The following is a 21,500-nucleotide window of genomic DNA, read 5'->3' on the forward strand; positions in this document are numbered from 1 at the left end:
TCCTGGAACTGCTCGCAGTCCATGTACCGGTATGTCTGTCGGCCTGGTGGCAGCGTTGCTCTGGCTACATATATGGCGAAAACCACCAGTAGGTGGTCTGACGACAGTGCACACCGTGTGGAGGCAGTCGTGTGGTGCCTGATGCCTCTTATGACTGCGACATCAAGCACGTCCGGCTGTCCCCTGGCTGGGTAGATTGTGGGCTTCTGTGGGCCCAGGATCAGGGCGCCATACCTCTGGGCAGCGCGTGAAAGTCGGCGGCGACTGACGTTCGTGAGGCAGGAGTTCCATTCCGGGTGCTTCGCATTGAAGTCACCCGCAATGAACACCCTCCCCCCAGCTGTCAGCAGTGCGTCGACGTCCGCCTCCTGGAGGTGTCCGCGTGGTGGCCTGTATACTGCCACAAAAGTGATCTGCCCAGCTGTCGTGGTGACCACCACCCCGATGGTTTCCAGGGTTGCCAGTCCGGGAGTTGCACCTGGTGGTGCCTGAGTGATGCATGGACATAAATGGCGGTGCCACCGCCGGCTGTTGTGCTGTCATTGCGGTAGCAAACTATGTTTGCTACATGCACATGGACCCCAGGTAAGTTTCTCCGACCAGGCAGAGGTCAATGGCCTCGTCCTGAATGAACTGGCGAAACTCACCTTGTTGGGGGAACAGGCTATTTGCGTTGAAGCCGCAAACAGTCAGTCCATGGATGAGTGGATTACCCATGGTGTGGCTTTGTTGTGACGGTAGCAGGCTGGAGGGCCTCCATGACTGCTGTGACTAGCACGGGCAGTGGTTCGAGCAGGGCAGAGAGGGAGCCCAGAAGGGCTCGCAGGTCTGCGGCTCCTGGTCCTGTTGATGCTGTGGGTGCAGAAGCAGCTGCGGGTGTGGGGGCGGCTGGGCGCGGCGTCGCCGTCGCGTCCGTTTGCTGGACCGTGCGCCCAGCAGCTTGCGGCGCGGGAGTGTTGAGTGGATGGGCAGTGCGTTGTCCGCCCTTGTGGTGGTACGCCTGGGAGTCGGCCTGTGGAGCCGACGAGCGAAGCGCGGTGGCTGGTGTGGTCTCGTTCGAGTCCCGTTGCAGAAGTGGCGGGATGGCCACTTGTCGTCTCGTGGTGGCTTCAGCGGACTCCCCCTTGGTGACGGAGGTGAAGCTGGTGCCAGGTTGCACCTTTCTGGCAGGTACTGATCGACCGTTCTGCCGTGGGCGGCTTCGGAATGCAGCGCAGCCTCTGTAGCTCGCCACATGTGGCAGCACTTTGGCGCCTCCTCTCTCTTCTTCGTGCACTCCCGACTCTGGTGGGAGTCGGAGCACTTGACACAGTGGGCCTTCATGGAGCAGTAGCGCGCCACCTAGTCAAGGCCCTGGCTGGAGAAGCACTGGGCGCCCCTCCCCTTGGCCTGGAGCGGCTCCACTTCCACCCCAATCCGGGCCACCATCTGCAACTGGAAGATTTTTTGGGTTTTCGAAGTTGTCCGGGAGGACAACTAGGAAAAGAGGCGTATCTTGCCTCGTCCTGGGCGACTTCATGATGGTCACGGAGCTGGCCATGTAGCCCAGCCATGCCAGTTCGTCTTTGAGGTGTGAGGTCTCCATTTTCAGCGGGAGGCGGCGCAAGACCACCTTCAGCTGCTTCACGGGCTCCGCTTTAAGCAGTGTAGCTTGCCGGTCTCAGTGATCTTCATGGCTGCTCAGTAGTCATCCATGGTGGCGGTCGAAACCCGGTATAGGTCTTTCCCAACACACTTCACCTTAGAAGCGGATGCAACTGTCTGAAATTTATCAAGGAAGGACTTGCAAGAGTCTGTCCATGAGACAGTTATCGGTGGTGGGGCAGGTGCCCGCCTCTTGGGTGGCTCTGTGGCCTCCATGTCCTCTGGCTCGTCGACGTCGATGAATGAGTTTGTCGTCAGGAGGGGCTGCATTGTTTGAAGCCATTTGGCCCGAGCAGTCTGCCGCCGCTTTGGGACAGTGAACCCATCGTTTGGCGCCTGGTCTGCCTCAGTGGGGGTAGGGTCGTCTGCCATCTTCTGCTTCTGGCTCCTCCTGCAAACAGACTGAGAGAATGTGGAGGAGTCGTCCTCCTTCGTTGCTGCCAGCCTCTTCCTGGAGGGCTGCGGTGTTGCCATGGCTTCCACCTCGAGCAGGTCGCCAAGGTTGGCCTCTATGATAGTGTCGTCACGTGGCAGGACTATGACGTCTTCTCTCGCCACGCCTGTGGCCTATTCACTGGAAGAGACTGGAGTGGCAGCCAGCATTGCACCAGTTTCTTCTGCAACTGGGACTGGTGGCGCAACACTCACTGGGGCCGCCGCTGGCAGAACAGTGTCGTCTTCATTCGACACACCTGTCAGGGCTCCCGACGGTACTCTCTCCTCTTCATCGACCACGCGACCGAGTGACTTTAAGTACTGCTGGAACAAGTGGAAAACTCGTTTGTTGGCAGCACGTTCCAGGTAATCAGTATTCCGTGCCATTCAGTTCATGATGAGGTACAACTGCTCCGCTGTAAGCGCCCTGTCCGAGTGCGCCTTGCTAAGGTCAGGGTGACGATACTCGTGCTGGATCATCTTTCTCACGGCGATTTCCATACGGCCAAACTTTCAGGAAACATTCCTCACACACAAATAAAGAAAAGATGTTATGTGGACATGTGTCCGGAAACGCTTAATTTCCATGTTAGAGCTCATTCTAGTTTCCTCAGTATGTACTGTACTTCCTCGATTCACCGACAGTTGGCCCAATTGAAGGAAGGTAATGTTGACTTCGGTGCTCGTGTTGACGTGTGACTCATTGCTCTACAGTACTAGCATAGAGCACATCAGTACGTAGCATCAACAGGTTAGTGTTCATCACGAACGTGGTTTTGCAGTCAGTGCTATGTTTACAATTGCGGAGTTGGCAGATGCCCATTTGATGTATGGATTAGCACGGAGCAAAAGCCGTGACGCGGTACGTTTGTATCGAGACAGATTTCCAGAACGAACGTGTCCCTACAGGAAGACGTTCGAAGCAATTGATCGGCGTCTTAGGGAGCACTGAACATTCCAGCCTGTGACTCATGACTGGGGAAGACCTAGAACGACGAGGACACCTGCAATGGACGAGGCATTTCTTCGTGCAGTTGAGGATAACCCTAATGTCAGCGTCAGATAAGTTGCTGCTGTACGAGGTAACGTTGATCACGTCATTGTATGGAGAGTGCTACGGGAGAACCAGTTGTTCCCGTACCGTGTAGAGCGTGTGCAGGCACTATCGGCAGCTGATTGGCCTCCACGGGTACACTTCTGCAAATGGTTCATCTGACAATGTGTCAATCCTCATTTCAGTGCAAATGTTCTCTTTACGGATGAGGCTTCATTCCGACGTGATCAAATTGTAAATTTTCACAATCGACATGTGTGGGCTGACGAGAATCCGCACGCAATTGTGCAATCACGTCATCAACACAGATTTTCTGTGAACGTTTGGGCAGGCATTGTTGGTGATGTCTCGATTGGGCCCCATATTCTTCCACCCACGCTCAATGGAGCACGTTATCATGATTTCATACGGGATACTCTACCTGTGCTGCTAGAACATGTGCCTTTACAAGTACGACACAACATGTGGTTCATGCACGATGGGGCTCCTGCACATTTCACTCGAAGTGGTTGTACGCTTCTCAACAACAGATTCGGTGACAGATGGATTGGTAGAGGCGGACCAATTCCGTGGCCTCCACGCTCTCCTGACCTCAACCCTCTTGACTTTCATTTATGGGGGCATTTGAAAACTCTTGTCTACGCAACCCCGGTACCAAATGTAGAGACTCTTCGTGCTCGTATTGTGGATGGCTGTGATACAATACGCCATTCTCCAGGTCTGCATCAGCTCATCAGGCATTCCATGCGATGGAGGGTGGATGCATGTATCCTCGCTAACGGAGGACAATTTGAACATTTCCTGTAACAAAGTGTTTGAAGTCACGCTGGTACGTTCTGTTGCTGTGTGTTTCCATTCCATGACTAATGCGATTTGAAGAGACGTAATAAAATGAGCTCTAACATGGAAAGTAAGCGTTTCCGGACACATGTCCACATAACATATTTTCTTTCTTTGTGTGTGAGGAATGTTTCCTGAAAGTTTGGCCGTACCTTTTTGTAACACCCTATAGTTTACACGGGAGTACTTTTCCGTCCTCGGAAGTTTGGCGCTGTTTGTGTGTTTCAGCGTGCTATGGCTAAGAAGATTATCTTCGTTGTTATGATTGTGTCGGAATCGTGGGCAAACCCCAGTGTTCGTGTTTCTCGGCATTCTGTGGGGTAATGTACCTTACTTAGTGTGTTTTTCTTGGCGTTTTATTGTGCCATTGCAGAACTTTGTTTAACCTTTTCCGTCCTTACTCTTCTGCAGAGTGCCTTTGGATTCTGTGGCCTGTAATTTTGCTTGTGCCAAGTTCCGGGGTTTTGGGGGATAATTGTTTAAATTATGTTTTGGAATTTATGGGATTCTGTGTGTTTGTCTGGGGTTTTGCTGGCCTGTGCCCGTACGATTTCCCGTTTCCTCGCCTGGGCGTCGTACGTAAAGTTTAAGGTGAGTGAATTTTGGTAGTTCCCGTGCACTGGATCGGTGGGCCCCGTCACGAATTGCTTTTTTTTTCACCCTGCCTGTCCTGTCTGCCTGGCTTAAGAATGGCTCCTCTGTACCCATGGGCGAGTGTGTATGTGGGCGAGGGTGGTCGTTTCCTGACTCGTTTGCCGTTTCTTGACGACTTCTCTGCATAGACTGCCGAATCTTTAATTTGGTCTATGCCATGTTATAGTTGCTTCAATTTGGTTCGCACACTCCCCTCGGTAATGACATCTGCGCACCTACGAGATTGAATATTGTTTTGAACTATTGTAAGCTGGCGATTGTCACCGTGTGTGTTAAATTTTAACCTGTATTTGAGTTTTGGTGTAATTGTATTTTGTTAACTGAGTCAATTTTATCTTGCCTACTGCTGCGATGTAAGAAATGTTAAAATCTAGCCTTGGGCTCCTTGCGAATTTCTATGTTGATAACTGATGCAGCATTTTAGTGTAATGATTCATCTTTTAAGTTTTGCGGAAATTTTATCTTGGCAATTTCTTGGGGTTAAATTGTGCAACTTGTATCTATGATCTATGGAGATGTTGGAGTGGATTGCACCTTCTCGTTAGGCCTATCACTTAAATTTTTACTAAAGGCATTAAGGGTTTTTAGCTGAAAATTTTTTAAAAAAATTTTTAATGTTATAAATTTAATCTTACCTGTGAGGCCATATTTGTGGAGAGTTGTTATTTAAATTTCATTGTCTACTGTTCACTCCAATAAAGCCACCCTGTTTAAGAAAACAATTTTGGTGCTACCATTTGTTTCCCCCTTGTTCCCCTACCACGGCTCAGTGCCAGACTTCCGAGGACGGGAAAGTACTCCCCTGTAAACTATATCCGGGAGCAGCACCGCCACAAGCTCCTGCCAAGGCGCGGTCCGTGGAAATCGGCGCGAGGAAGATGATCCAGCACGAGTATCATCACCCTGACCTCAGCAAGGCGCAGTCGGACAGGGCAGGAAAGCTGGTAATCAGACGACGACTCCGACCACCGACCCGGGGAGCAGCAAGTAACACCAGCCCCGGCCAGCGACAGCGCGGAGGGGTCCACCGTCCGACGCAAAAGGCAATGCTCGCGCCGCACTCGCCCAGACTTCACTGCCTGTGCACACGCCACAGGGCAGAGACGGCTCCACCCGCCGCCAGGAGGCGCCCCGCAACGGAGAAAGAAACACCACTCGGAGGCCCAACGATCGAGAATCGATCGCGAATACCGCCGCCACTGCACAATATTGATGAAAAGCACTCAGACTCCGGCCAGATGGCAGTGTTAAAATACCAGGATATATTGACGAGTTCATGCTCCTCATGTTTCGGCGAAGTGTCGGGATATACGGATGCTGTGATATTTATACTAGTGGAGTGCCACCCTCCACCTGGCTATGAGCGGCTGAGTGTACTGTCCGGTTGGCGGATAGGGAGCAGGGTGAGTTAATAATAGTGGTGGTGGTAGTGGATGCTCTGTTCGTGTCTCTGTATAGACCGTCCGGCTGTATCTTGGGGAGTAGTGCGGTGCTGATCACGATCTGGTCGCATTGCCACTAAAGCCAGATTTCGTGCCAAACTTAGTTGGTATCCTTCGTCTCTGTTGACACGGTTGCCATGACCCGTATTTCAATAGATTCCTTTACGATGCTGTCCCAATAGCCGGTAGCTCGGCAAGTTCCTTCGCATTCTGGAAGTCGTGGGTGTATTCTTCCTTGAGGTTGCACTCTGCTATGGCCGATTTTATTGTCTGTCCCAGTGGCGTATGCCTGATGTGCTTCTTGCAGCATTTTAAAATATAGTCATGCATGTGCCATATGTAGTGTCGGCCACACTCGCAGGTGATGTTGTATATTCCTCTTACACTGATTTTCAGTGCCTCTTTTGCACAGCCAAACCACTTTTTCATCTTTGGTAGATATCGGAAGACAGGTTTTATGTTGGATTTTTCGAGTGGCCTCGCAATTTTGGCTGCAAGTGGTCCCAAGTATGAAAGGAAAGCGAGTCTCTTGTCTTCTTCTTCCTCTTCCTGGTTTCCAGCATCGTGTCTCTTCTTGAATACCCTACTAATCTGCACTCCACTGTACCCATTTTAGCGGATTACTTCCTTCAGGTGTTGTAGTTCATCCAGGAGGCTTTCTTAATTGCAGATGACGTGCGCAATATGGCGGCACTGTCTGCTGTCATGCTGGATGGTGGCAGCTCATTGCATGCAGGTACAGCTCTGTGTGTGTCTTCATCCTATGTACTGACTGGCCTAGTGATCATCTGACTTCTTCCTTATTAGTTTGCCCAAGAAAGGAAGACAACCATTCTCCTCTATTTCCATAGTGAAAGTAATGTTATGATGGATGTTGTTAAGGTGGCCCAGAGACTCGTCCAGTGCCTGCTCCCATACCACGAAAGAATCGTCGACAAGCGGAAGTAGTGCTTGGGTTTCTAATGAGCAGTTTGAAGAGCCAGCTCCTCGAAGTGTTCCATTTAGAGGTTGGTAGGCCCTGGAACGAGAGGGGATCCTATGGCCAGTCGATCCATTTATTCATAAAACTTTCCACTGCACTTAAAGTCGGCAGTGCATGTTCGAAGAGTTTAGTTATTTGCAATTCGAAATGTTGAGACAGCAGCGCCAAGGAGTCGTGCAGAGGCACTTTCGGGACTAACGATGTAATGTTGAAACTCACGAGCAGGTCATATCTTTCTAATCACATATCCTTAAATACTTTCACGAAATCGGCCCAGTTCTTAACATGATGATGACAGTGTCTCACAAGGGGTTTTAGAAGTGTCACCAGATATTTGGACAGTCTGTATGTAATTGTGTGAACTGAGGGTGTCAACTATTGGCCACAGAGGCACCCCTTTCTTGTGGATTTTCGGCAGTCACTGGCGCCCTGAGATACAGCCACTTCTTCACTGCCTCTGACAGATAGCGCTTCAGCAGAGCCACGGTTTTCTTGGTCATTGTAGAGGTTAGTCCTCTTGAGTTTCCTGTAAGCGGGGTCCTGTGGCAGCAGATCAAATTTATAATGGTAGTCGACAGTGTGTATCAGCACTGTTGCATTCCCTTTGTCTGCTGGAAGAATCATTGTGTTATCATGATATCTCAGTGAGCAGATAGCCTCCAGTTCTGCATCCGTCATGTTTGCTTTCAGATGGAGGGACACTTCGTTGACCCTACAGTTTCCCCATCAGATTTCCTCTGCTTCTTCCTTTGGCAGGCTTCAGATTCTTTTCTCCGTGCCACTAATAATGTCCCATCTCAGTATAGGCCTCCGGAATGCCTGACAAAGGAGAAGCAGAGGAATCATCATAAAGTCCCGACTAATGAAAGCAAACATAATGGTGGCAGAATTGGGGGCTATCTGATCACTGGAAGATGATCCTGACTTTACAGTTCCTTCAGCAGACAAAAGGAATGTAACAGTGCTGATACACACTTTCGACTACCATCGTAAATTTGGTTCGCTGCTACAGGACCCAGTATACAGGAAACTCAAGATGGATCGAGCCTCGACAATTACCAGGAAAACCGTGGCTCTGCTGAAGCACTCAGATCTACTTGGGGAAGTGAATAAGTGGCTGTATCCCAGGGCACCAATGACACCATGCCTGCATGGATTGCCGAAAATTCACAAGGAAGGGGTGCCTCTGTGGCCAATACTCGACACCATCAATTCACTCAACTGCGGACTAGCCAAATATCTGGTGACACTTCTAAAGCCCCTTGTGGGGCACTGTGGTCATCACGTTAAGAACTCGGACGATTTCATGAAAAGATTTAAGGATTGCGATTACAAAGATATGACCTGCTCATGAGTTTCAACACTACATTGCTATTCACAAAAAAATCTCTGCAAAACTCCTTGTCGCTGCTGTCTCAACATTTCGAACTGCAAATAGCTACTCTCTTCAAACACGCACTGACGACCACCTACTTCAAATGGAATGGAAAGTTTTATGAAAAAATGGATGGACAGACCATGGGGTCCCCACTGGTTCCAGGGACTACAAACCTCTATGTAGAACACTTTGAGGAGATGGCTCTTCAGACCACTTAGTAGAAACCCAAGCACTTCTCCCATTATGTCATCGATACATTTATGGCATGGGAGCATGGCACACAGATACTGGACAAGTTTCTGGACAACCTTACCAGCATCTATCATGCAATTCCTTTTACTATGGAAACAGAGGAGAATGGTTGTCTTCCTTTCCTGGACAGACTAATAAGTAAGATGGCAGACGGTACACTAGGCCATTCATTATATAGGATAAAGACAACACAGAGCTGTACCGGCATGCAATGATGCAATGAGTTGCCACCATCCAGTGCAACAACAGACATTGCCGACCACACTGGTACATATGGTGCATGTCATCTGCGATTAGAAAAACCTCCTGGATAAATTACATCACCTGAAGGAAGTATCCTGCAAAATGTGCAGATTGTTAGGGTATACAAGAAGAGACAAGATGCTAGGAATCGGATAGAGGATGAAGAAAAGAGCCTCGTTTTCCTTACGTACCTGGGAACACCCTTAGTCAAAACTGTGAGGCCACTCAAAAACTCCAACACAAAACCCATTCTTTAATCACTGCCAAAGATGAAAGAATGGCTCGGCTCTGCAGAAGACCCACTGAAAATCTGTTTACCAGGAATATGCGAAATCGCCAGTGAATGTGGCCAAAAGTACATTGGACAAATGTACAACTGTATTTTAAAACACTGCAAGTAGCACATTGGGCATGTGCTACTGGGACAAACAAAAAAAATCAGCAATAGCTGAGTGTAGCCTCAGGGAAGACCACATCTTTCATTTCCAGAACACCACGGTGCTTTTTCAAGCAACCATCTACTGGGACAGCATCATAAAGGTAGCCATTGAAACACAGATTTACAACAATTTCATCAACAGAGACAAACGATACCAAAGAAGCCCAACATTGTGCCAATATGATGAGAGTACCATAAGTACCGTCCAGCTCGCAAAGCACAGCTAGGATGCCCATGCAGAGATGCAAATGGAGCACCCACTACCATGACCACTGCAGCCTCATCCTGCTCCCCGCCCATCAGCTGGATAGTACACAGCCGACCATGGCCAGGTGAAAGTTGGTTTAAAAGAGGGGGAACGGACCAAACTACGAGGTCATCGGTTCCTTGTTCCTAACAAAACAATGCCACATTGTTGTTGTTGTGGTCTTCAGTCTTGAGACTGGTTTGATGCAGCTCTCCATGCTACTCAATCCTGTGCAAGCTTCTTCATCTCCCAGTACCTACTGCAACCTACATCCTTCTGAATCTGCTTAGTGTATTCATCTCTTGGTCTCCCTCTACGATTTTTACCCTCCACGCTGCCCTCCAGTACTAAATTAGTGATCCCTTAATGCCTCAGAACATGTCTTACCAACAGAACCCTTCTTCTAGTCAAGTTGTGCCACAAACTCCTCTATTCCCGAATTCTATTCAATACCTCCATGTTAGTTATCTAATCTACCCATCTAATCTTCAGCATTCTTCTGTAGCACCACATTTTGAAAGCTTCTATTCTCTTCTTGTCTAAACTATTTATCGTCGATGTTTCACTTCCATACATACCTGTACTCCATACAAATACTTTCGGAAACGACTTCCTGACACTTAAATCTATACTCGATGTTAACAAATTTCTCTTCTTCAGAAACGCTTTCCTCGCCATTGCCAGTCTACGTTTTATATCCTCTCTACTTCGACCATCATCAGTTATTTTGCTCCCCAAATAGCAAAACTCCTTTACTACTTTAAGTGTCTCATTTCCTAATCTAATTCCCTCAGCATCACCCAACTTCATTCGACTACATTCCATTATCCTCGTTTTGCTTTTCTTGATGTTCATCTTATATCCTCCTTTCAAGACACTGTCCATTCCGTTCAACTGCTCTTGGTAGAGTTTTGACAGGACTGGCTCTCCCAAGGCTGTCAGTAGCTCTAATGGAATGTTGTCTGCTCCTGGGGCCTTGTTTCAGCTTAGGTCTTTCACTACTCTGCCAAACTCTTCACGCAGTATCATATCTCCCATTTCATCTTCATCTACCTCCTCTTCCATTTCCATAATGTTGTCCTCAAGAACATCGCCCCTGTATAGACCCTCTATATACTCCTTCCACCTTTCTGCTTTCCCTTCTTTGCTTAGAACTGGGTTTACATTTGAGTTCTTGATATTCATGCAGGTGGTTCTCTTTTCTCCATAGGTCACTTTAATTGTCCTGTAGGCAGTATCTATCTTACTGACAGAGAGATCAGCCTCTATATCCTTACATTTATCTTCTAGCCATCCCTGCTTAGCCATTTTGCACTTCCTGTCGATCTCATTTTTGAGACGTTTGTGTTCCTTTTTGCTGGCTTCATTTACTGCATTTTTATGTTTCCTCCTTTCATCAATTAAATTCAATATTTCTTCTGTTACCCAAGGATTTCTAATAGCCCTAGTCTTTTTACCTACTTGATCCTCTGCTGCCTTCACTATTTCATTCCTCAACGCTACCAATTCTTCTTCTACTGCATTTCTTTCCCTCATTCCTGTCAATTGTTCCCATATGCTCTCCCTGAAACTCTGTACAACCTCTGGTTTAGTCAGTTTATCTAGGTCCAATCTCCGTAAATTCCCTTTTTTTTTTGCAGTTTCTTCAATTTTAAATCTACAGTTCATAACCAATAAATTGTGGTCAGAGTCCACATCTGCCACTGGAAATGTCTTACAATTTTAAATGTGGTTCCTATATCTCTGTCTTGCCATTATATAATCTATCTAAAACCTTTTAGTATCTCCAGGGTTCTTCCATGTATACAACCTTCTTTCATGATTCTTGAGCCAAGTGTTAGCTATGGCTAAGTTATGCTCTGTTCAAAATTCTACCAGGTGGCTTCCTCTTTAATTTCTTAGCCCCAATCCATATTCACCTACTACTTTTCTACTCTTCCTTTTCCTACTGTCGAATTCCAGCCACCCATGAGTATTAAATTTTCGTCTCCCTTCAATACCTGAATAATTTCTTTTATCTCATCATACATTTCATAAATTTCTTCATCATCTGCAGAGCTAGTTGATATATAAACTTGTACTACTGTAGTAAGCGTGGGCTTTGTGTCTATCTTGGCCACAATAATGCGTTCACTATGCTGCTTGTAGTAGCTTACCCACACTCCTATTTTTTATTCATTATTAAACCTACTCCTGCATTACCCCTATTTGATTTTGTATTTATAACCCTGTATTCACCTGACCAAATGTCTTGTTCCTCCTACCACTGAACTTCACTAATTCCCACTATATCTAACTTTAACCTATCCATTTCCCTTTTTAAATTTTCTAACCTACCTGCCCAATTAAGGGATCTGACATTCCACGCTCCAATCCGTAGAACACCAGTTTTCTTTCTCCTGATAACGACGTCCTCTTGAGTAGTGCCTGCCTGGAGATCAGAATGGGGGACTATTTTACCTCCGGAATATTTTACCCAAGAGGACGCCATCATCATTTAATCATACAGTAAAGCTGCATGGCCTCGGGAAAAATTACGGCTGTAGTTTCTCCTTGCTTTCAGCCGTTCGCAGTACCACAACAGCAAGGCCGTTTTGGTTAGTGTTACAGGGCCAGATCAGTCAATCATCCAGAATGTTGCCCCTGCAACTACTAAAAAGGCTGCTGCCCCTCTTCAGGAACCATACGTTTGTCTGGCCTCTCAACAGATACCCCTCCGTTGTGGTTGCACCTACGGTACGGCTATCTGTATCGTTGAGGCACGCAAGCCTCCCCACCAACGGCAAGGTTCATGGTTCATCGGGGAACAATGCCACAAATGTGAGAATCAAACAGACAAGGCATATAACACAAAACGGTAAGAAAACAAAAACCACAAGAATGAAGGAAAGCCAGCGAAAGTGGTCGAGCGGTTCTAGGCGGTTCAGTCCGGAACCAGGTGGCTGCTGCAGTCGCAGGGTCTAGGGGACTGATAACCTCAGGAGTTAAGTCCCATAGTGCTCAGAGCCATTTGAGCCAACAGAGGAAAGGCAATAAACATTAAAAGGAACAAAAGAGGACCAGAAAACAACAGAGAGACGCTAGAAACAGAAGAGACTAAAATTACTAAAAGGAACAAAAGAGGACCAGAAAACAACAGACAGACGCTAGAAACAGAAGAGACTAAAGCTAGAAAGCATATTACAGTGGCTGGCCAACCACGAGAAGAAAAAGGAAAAGCCAGACACTCTGTAACACATTAAAGCTTCCATCCTAAAAGCACTGGGGTGGAGGACACAGAGGGACTAAGGACACGCGCTAAAACTTAGATCAAATGATAAAACCTATCCTCACGAGTGAAACGTAAGACTAAATCAGCCAATGAGGCGTTGTCAGATAAAATGAGTGGCAACAAGTCTGGCAACCCAAGATTTCGTCGCTGGGCAGTCAAAGTGGGACAGTCCACCAGAATATGGGCCACTGTCAACGGAGCACCGCACTGACACTCAGGTGGATCTTCAAAGTGCAAGAAGTAACCGTGGGTAGCCCAAGCTTGGCCAATGCGGAGCCAACAGAGGACAACTGATTCCCTGCAAGAGGCTTGCATTGAAGTCTTTCACACATTCATAGTCTGCTTAATGACACGCAGTTTGTTTTGTGTGCTGTTATGCCATTCCGTCTCCCAAAGCCGACAAACCCTGCAGCGCAAGTCAGAATGCAGGTCAGGTTCAGATATGCCCATCTCCGCGTAGCCTGTTTGGCCAGCCTATTGGCAAGTTCTTTGTGATGTCGACGTGTCCTGGGGTCTACACAAACACCACTGAACGATGGGACTGGTCCAGCCTGGACGCCACCAAAGGATGGCGGGGGTAGCACTGGTCGACAGCTTGTAGGCTGCTCAAGGAGTCAGTACACAGAAGAAACGATTCAATGGAACATGAACGGATATACTGAAGTGCACGAGATATGGCCACTGGCTCTGCAGTGAATACAACACAGCCATTGGGCAAGGAATGCTGTTCAGTATGGCCTTTGTGGACAAAGGTGAAGCCAACATCACGATCAGCCATCGAGCCATCGGTGTAAACCACTTCAGAGCCTCGGAACACTTCAAGAATCGAGTGGAATTGACAGCGGAGAGCCACAGGGTTAATGGAGTCCTTAGGGCCATGTGAAAGATCCAGACAAAGCTTTGGCCTACAGCTATACCATGGAGGTGTATGTGAATAGACCTCGAGGAGAGGTGGTGAAGGGAAGGACTCCACTTCAGACAGAAGCGATCACACACGAACTGCAATTGTTAGCCCTGACCTGGGCCGCCTATGCGGGAGATGAACCGCCATGTTTGGGAAAAGAAGACAGGAGGCATTCCAGCCTCCACCAGTATGCTTGTCACCGGACTTGTCCCAAAGCTCCTGTCGCTAGTCAAACTCCGCAATGGTGCAGTGGGTCGAGCAAACGCAATGCTGAGGACGCCGCTGAACTATAAACCACACTTCCAAGTCAAGGCGGGATTGAACAAGGGCTGTAGCAGCTTAGAGCGATCTGCACCCCACTGGTGTTGCTCAGGCAACGGAGGGCATTGAGGTGCTGCCAACACTGCCGTTTAAGCTGACGAAGATGAGGAAGGCAAGTAAACCGAGTGTCGAAAACCAGGCGTAAGAATCGGTATGTGTCCACTACAGTGAGTGGATCATCATTAACGTAAAGTGCTCGTTCTGGATGAATGGTATGCTGCCGACAGAAATGTATGACACACGTCTTTATGGCGGAAAACTGGAAGCCATGGACTAGAGCCCATGACTGCGCCTTGTGGTTGGCTCCCTGTTGGCGACGCTCAGGAACGCCAGTACTAGAGCAGCAGTAGAAAATGCAGAAGTCGTATGCATACAGAGAAGGTGACACGGAAGACCCGACTGCTGCTGCTAGACTGTTAGTGGCCACTACAAATATAGACACATTCAATTCAGGGCCCTGTGGGACTCTGTTCAGCTGGATTTGGATGGAACTATTGGAGGCACCAACTTGGACACAGAAAGTAGCGAGCGACAGGAAGTTTTGGATAAAAATCGGGAGCTGACCCGGGAGACCCCATTCATTCAATGTGGCAAGGATATGATGTCGCCATGTCGTGTCATATGCTTTACGTAGGTAAAAAAATACGGCAACTGGGTGTTGGTGTCTGGAAAAGGCTGTTCGGATGGCAGACTCGAGGGCACAAGACTATCAGTGGCAGAGTCGCCCTGGCGGAAGCCACCCTGACATGGAGCCAGTAGGCCATGCGACTCCAGGATCCAACCCAACCACCGACACACCATACGTTACAGCAGCTTACAAAGAACCTTCGTGAGGCTGATGGGGCGATAGCTATCCACATCAAGCGGGTATTTACCGGGTTTGAGCACTGGAATGATGGTGCTTTCCCGCCATTGCGATGGAAAGACACCATCGCGCCAGATCCGGTTGAAGATCACGAGGATATTTCGCTTTTGGAGGAGTAGGCGTTCGCGTCTTACAGCTTTTAAATCAATAGACAACATTTCTATTACTACCAAGGATTTTGTACGCACCCAAGTCATCTTGCGTGTGGCGTTGGTGTTATGCAGTGGAGTTTTGAACTTCATTCTCGCTAACAAGGATATGAATGAACACGGTAACAGCTGGGTCACCGTTGCTCTTGCTCCTACGTATATCTCGCGAAGAGACCATGAGGATAAAATCAGAGAGATTAAAGCCCAGGCAGAGGCATACCGACAATCTTTCTTTCTGTGAACAATAAGAGACTGGAATAGAAGGGAGAACCGATAGAGGTACTTAAAGTACCCTCCGCCACACACCGTCAGGTGGCTTGCGGAGTGTGGATGTAGATGTAGTTGTAGTCAGATGAGAGATGTTTAATCATCCGGCTGTAGATCCCATCACGCCCAGGAGCTGCATCAGGGCAATGTGCAAGGGCACTGAGGAGCTCCCACTCTGTAGATGGGGTGTTATAGGATTCACTGTGGCGCGTAATGGATGAGAGGACTTTTCCTTCCAGCCGCAACTTGATAGTGCGAATGGCTGGGGGGGCGGGGGAGGGGGGGGGGAATTCTCCGACGCAGAGGCTCAGAGGCTCAAGCAAAGCGCTCAGCAAAGCGTTTGGCAATCGCGTTTGCGTCGGTAAATAACACGCTATTTATGGTAACACCGGGAACACCTGTTGGGGTCTGGTTCAAAAATGGCTCTGAGCACTATGGGATTTAACATCTGAGGTCATCAGTCCCCTACAATTTAGAACTACTTAAACCTAACAAACCTAGGGACATCACACACATCCATGCCCGAGGCAGGATTCGAACCTGCGACCGTAGCGGTTACGTGGTTTCAGTCTGAAGCGCCTAGAACCGCTCGGTCACACTGGCCAGCCTGGGGTCTGGTAACCGAAAAGATGTTTCATCTTTGCCCAGAGTTTGGAAGGTGACGTTATCGTGTGGGGGAGATTCAATGGTGACAGCAGAGGTGAAAGTTTCCCAGTCCGCCTTGTTTAAAGCCCATCTGGGCAGGCGTCCGTGGTCCTGACGCCGGGGCAGTGACAGGAAGATGAGGAAGTAGTGACTGCCACTCACGTTGTCATGTGCGAATTGATAAATCAATGGTCGAGTAACTACCATGAGCCACACTGAAATGTGTGGCGGCCCCAGTAATTAAGAGGCAGAGGTCGAACTGAGACAGCAAATTTTCGACATCTCTGCCTCGGCTAGTAAGCACAGTGTGGACGGAAGTTCCTGATGGTTGGGGGGAGTGTTGCTCCTGAAGTAAGTGGTGTGGGAGCAACAGGGAGAGAAATGCCCCATGCCATGAAGGGGGCAGGCGCAGTCTTCTGGCTCTGAGAGGTGACTGGCGTTGGTGGAGCTGATGGTGCTAGAACTGTTGTAGTGGTGGCGTAAGACGATGTCATACGTACAGGATGCAGGCGTTCAAATTTTCTCTTAGCCTCAGTGTAGGTCAGTCAATCCAGGGTCTTGTAATCCATGATCTTCCTTTCCTTCTGGAGAATCCTGCAGTCTGGCGAGCAAGGCGAATGGTGCTCTCTGCAGTTGACACTCCACTAGTATAAATGTCACAGCACTGATCTATCTTGAGACTTTGCTGGAAGATTATAAGTACAACACTCATTGCAACAACTCAATGTGGCATGCACTCAACAAGTCGTTGGAAGTACCCTGCAGAAATATTGAGCCATGCTGCTTAATAGTCATTCATAATTGAGAAAGTGTTGGCAGTGCAGGATTTTGTGCATGAACTGACCTCTAGATTACATCCCATACATGTTCTATAGGATTCACGACAGACAATCTGGGTGCCCATACCATTTGCTTGAACTGTCCTTCTAACCAATCATGAACAATTGTGGCCTGGTGACATGGCGTGTTTCAATCCATAAAAATTCCACCATTGTTAGAGTACATGATATCCATGAATGGCTGTAAATGGTCTCCAAAGTAGCCGAACATCCAGAGGACCCAGTCTATTCATTCCATGTAAACACAGCCCACACCATTATGGAACCATACCAGCTTGCATGTTTTCCACAAATCCCACATGCATGCAGTGTTGCTTGTCTGTTAGTACCAACAACTCTACGGAAATACCGTTGCTCTCAGTCATTAAGTGATGGCTGTCAGCCACTGCATTGTCAATGTTCATAGGTAATGCCTGAAATTTTGTATTCTCAGCATACTCTCGACACTGTGGGCCACAGAATATCGAATTTGCTAATGATTTCCAAAATGGAATGCCCCGTGTGTCCAACTCCAATACCATTCTGTGCTCAAAGTCTGTTAGTTCCCATTGTGTAGTAAGAATCACATTATAAACTTTTTCACATGAGTCACCCGAGTACAACTGACAGTGGTGGAAATACACTGCCATTTTATACCTTGTGTTCATGATACTACTGTCAGTGTGGTTTCAGTTGACTGCGACTGCAGTCGTGTGTGCGAGTTGTGTTTGTGTGAGTGTCCGCGTGTGTATGTGTGTCTGTCATCAATTGCTGATGGAGGCCTTAATGGCCAAAAGCTTTAATTGGGAGAGTCTCCTATATATGGTGAGTAGCAACTTTTCTTTTCATAATATTTATACTACTGTCATCTGTATATGTGTATATTATTACATGACGTCACCTAAATATATATGTAAGAGTAATGGACACCACTTTATTTGCCATTCCTCTCATATGAAATTACGATTTTGTTTGCACATCATATATTTCCCTTACATATTTGATATCTAATGGTCTCCTTCTTCATACCTTATTTAGAAGTCAAGAGAAGCAGCTCCTGGTCTTTTAAAGCCTCTTTGAATGATGTAAAGTGTTGCTAACAGGTCAGAACAATGAAGAACACTTCATCCAAATTCATTCACTCATATAACTAAAAGTACATAAGATTAGTCAGTGGTCCACTTGCAAATGTTAGACCCATTGACGTATGCTGTAAAACTATGGCAGATCTATGTTAATAGAGATGTAGATGCTGACAAAAAACATACATACATGACAACATTTCAGCAGGTTTTGACATAAATTGTCTTGACAAAGACAACTGTTATCTTGGATATGCTGTTTTATGCATTAACCTATTCTAACAATATATTTTTATTATAAAGTATTTTTACATTGAGTTGAAAATGGTACATCCCACAAAAATTGTCATTAATTAACCATTATTTACTAGAATGGTTGCCTTCATGGTAACATGAATTTCTTCAAATATATTAGTGCTGAGGAGTACATCTCACAAAAAATATTTCATAAGGTAATGGATCAGCTTTTGTGCATAATTATTGCAAGACTAACTTAGCTAGAGTGGCATTATCAAGCACTTTATTTGTTATGTCTTCTGTAGATAAGCAACTTCTTAAATGAAATTGCAGTTAGATTATTATTTTCTCTACTGTCACACTTTGTTACAGTTAAACTCTCAAGATTTTGTGACAACACAAACTGCTATATAAACTTATTTTATGCACTTAGCACTTTTTGTTCTTATTTGTGGCTATACCTCACTACGCACAGAATTATGCTCTTCTTGTGAAATAACAGAGTGTTTTATTAAAGGACTTTAAACCGCTCACAGTGAGTGATTGTCCTCCCTCCCCCCCCCCCCCCCCTCTTTCCCTCCTTGTCTCATCACTTATCCAGCTGAACTAGTGCTCCATTTCTAATGCCTAATGAACTCACTGTTGATAGCCTTTTAAACCAAAATAGTCAAATAATTTATACGAGGTGCTTAAGTGATGTTCTTTTCCTTTAGACTTAAAATTCTCTTTAATATTCCTATGAGAAACTTGTCACATAATTTTCTAACACTACAAACAACACTACACTATTTTACACATTAGACAGTGTTGTTGGATAATACAGTCCTGGAAATTGAAATAAGAACACCGTGAATTCATTGTCCCAGGAAGGGGAAACTTTATTGACACATTCCTGGGGCCAGATACATCACATGATCACACTGACAGAACCACAGGCACATAGACACAGGCAACAGAGCATGCACAATGTCGGCACTAGTACAGTGTATATCCACCTTTCGCAGCAATGCAGGCTGCTATTCTCCCACGGAGACGATCGTAGAGATGCTGGATGTAGTCCTGTGGAACGGCTTGCCATGCCATTTCCACCTGGCGCCTCAGTTGGACCAGCGTTCGTGCTGGACGTGCAGACCGCGTGAGACGACACTTCATCCAGTCCCAAACATGCTCAATGGGGGACAGATCCGGAGATCTTGCTGGCCAGTTTAGTTGACTTACACCTACTAGAGCACGTTGGGTGGCACGGGATACATGCGGACGTGCATTGTCCTGTTGGAACAGCAAGTTCCCTTGCCGGTCTAGGAATGGTAGAACGATGTGTTCGATGACGGTTTGGATGTACCGTGCACTATTCAGTGTCCCCTCGACGATCACCAGAGGTGTACGGCCAGTGTAGGAGATCGCTCCCCACACGATGCCGGGTGTTGGCCCTGTGTGCCTCGGTCGTATGCAGTCCTGATTGTGGCGCTCACCTGCACGGCGCCAAACACGCATATGACCATCATTGGCACCAAGGCAGAAGCGACTCTCATTGCTGAAGACGACACGTCTCCATTTGTCCCTCCATTCACGCCTGTCGCGACACCACTGGAGGCGGGCTGCACGATGTTGGGGCGTGAGCGGAAGACGGCCTAACGGTGTGCGGGACTGTAGCGCAGCTTCATGGAGACGGTTGCGAACGGTCCTCGCCGATACCCCGGGAGCAACAGTGTCCCTAATTTGCTGGGAAGTGGCAGTGCGGTCCCCTACTGCACTGCGAAGGATCCTACGGTCTTGGCGTGCATCCGTGCGTCGCTGCGGTCCGGTCCCATGTCAACGGGCAAGTGCACCTTCCGCCGACCACTGGCGACAACATCGATGTACTGTGGAAACCTCACGCCCTACGTGTTGAGCAATTCGGCGGTACGTCCACCCGGCCTCCCGCATGTCCACTATACACCCTCGCTCAAAGTCCGTCAACTGCACATACGGTTCACGTCCACGCTGTCGCGGCATGCTACCAGTGTTAAAGACTGCGATGGAGCTCCATATGCCACGGCAAACTGGCTGACACTGACGGCGGCGGTGTACAAATGCTGCGCAGCTAGCGCCATTCGACGGCCAACACCGCGGTTCCTGGTGTGTCCGCTGTGCCATGAGTGTGATCATTGCTTGTACAGCCCTTTCGCAGTGTCCGGAGCAAGTATGATGGGTCTGACACACCGGTGTTAATGTGTTCTTTTTTCCATTTCCAGGAGTGTAGATGGAGAAAATATTTTATATCTTGTAATGAGTTCCTGTATGTCAGAGTATATTTGCTATGTAGGGTGTCCAGCAAACGAGTCCCTGATTTCAAAATTAAATATCCCAAAGACTAAGATTGACATAACAATGCCACAAAAGGTGTGTTTATTGTGAAAGCTGTGCAAATTTTATGCAGAAGTTTCGAAATAGTTTGAAAAGCTGCTAACAGATGGTCTTTTAATGACAATACATAGTGCCTATAAATAGTGCACCCCAGCTCAGATTGATCTGTTCAACAATTGAAACGTGAAAGGAGGTTAGCATACCGAAGAAAGAGGCTCAAACCATGTAGTTCATTTAACAATATATACTTCTGTTACTGGAATACTACAGGTTAGAACACATTCCCACAGCAACAAAGTGCAGCTCCGAAAGGACCCAATGCAAAAACCATTCACAAGTTTCACACCAACTACCTACAGACATGAACTTTGGCTGATGATCTAGTGGGGAAAGTTAGCCCCTGGCAAGCTGTAATTGTTCCTGAAAATGTCAAGGAAATCCATCCGAAGAATTGCAGCAGAGATTGGTTTGATGTGCCGCAGCACGCTGAAGATACTGAGACAGACGCTACATGTTTCCATTCAAAATCCAAACCACCAGGTCATACCTGTATGAGCTGTGGAACAGAGGGCTGACTCTGCAAACCTGATTCTTAAAATGATTGATAATGAATGATTTGATGTTGGTTGTGCATAGTTCACAGATGAAGGAAACTTCCACCTGAACAGCATCATGAATAAATAAAACTGATTATTTCGGGGTGCCAAACTTCACCATTTGTGTAAAGCAAAACCATTGTATTCTCCCAAAGTTACTTTTTGGGCTGTGGTAGGCAGCACAGGCATTATTGGCTGTTCTTCCATGCAATAAATAATCACTAGTGAATGTTATGTTGCTATTTTGAAACAATTTGTGGCCACACAACTAGCATTGGAGGATCAACCAGGCACCAAGTGGTTCATGTAAGACTAGACCAGACATCATCACACCAAACAGGTTGTTTGCTTTCTTCATAAATACTTCAGAATAGAGTCATTGCATTGGA

This window comes from Schistocerca gregaria, chromosome X (genome assembly GCF_023897955.1).
Source record: "Schistocerca gregaria isolate iqSchGreg1 chromosome X, iqSchGreg1.2, whole genome shotgun sequence".
NCBI lineage: Eukaryota > Metazoa > Arthropoda > Insecta > Orthoptera > Acrididae > Schistocerca > Schistocerca gregaria.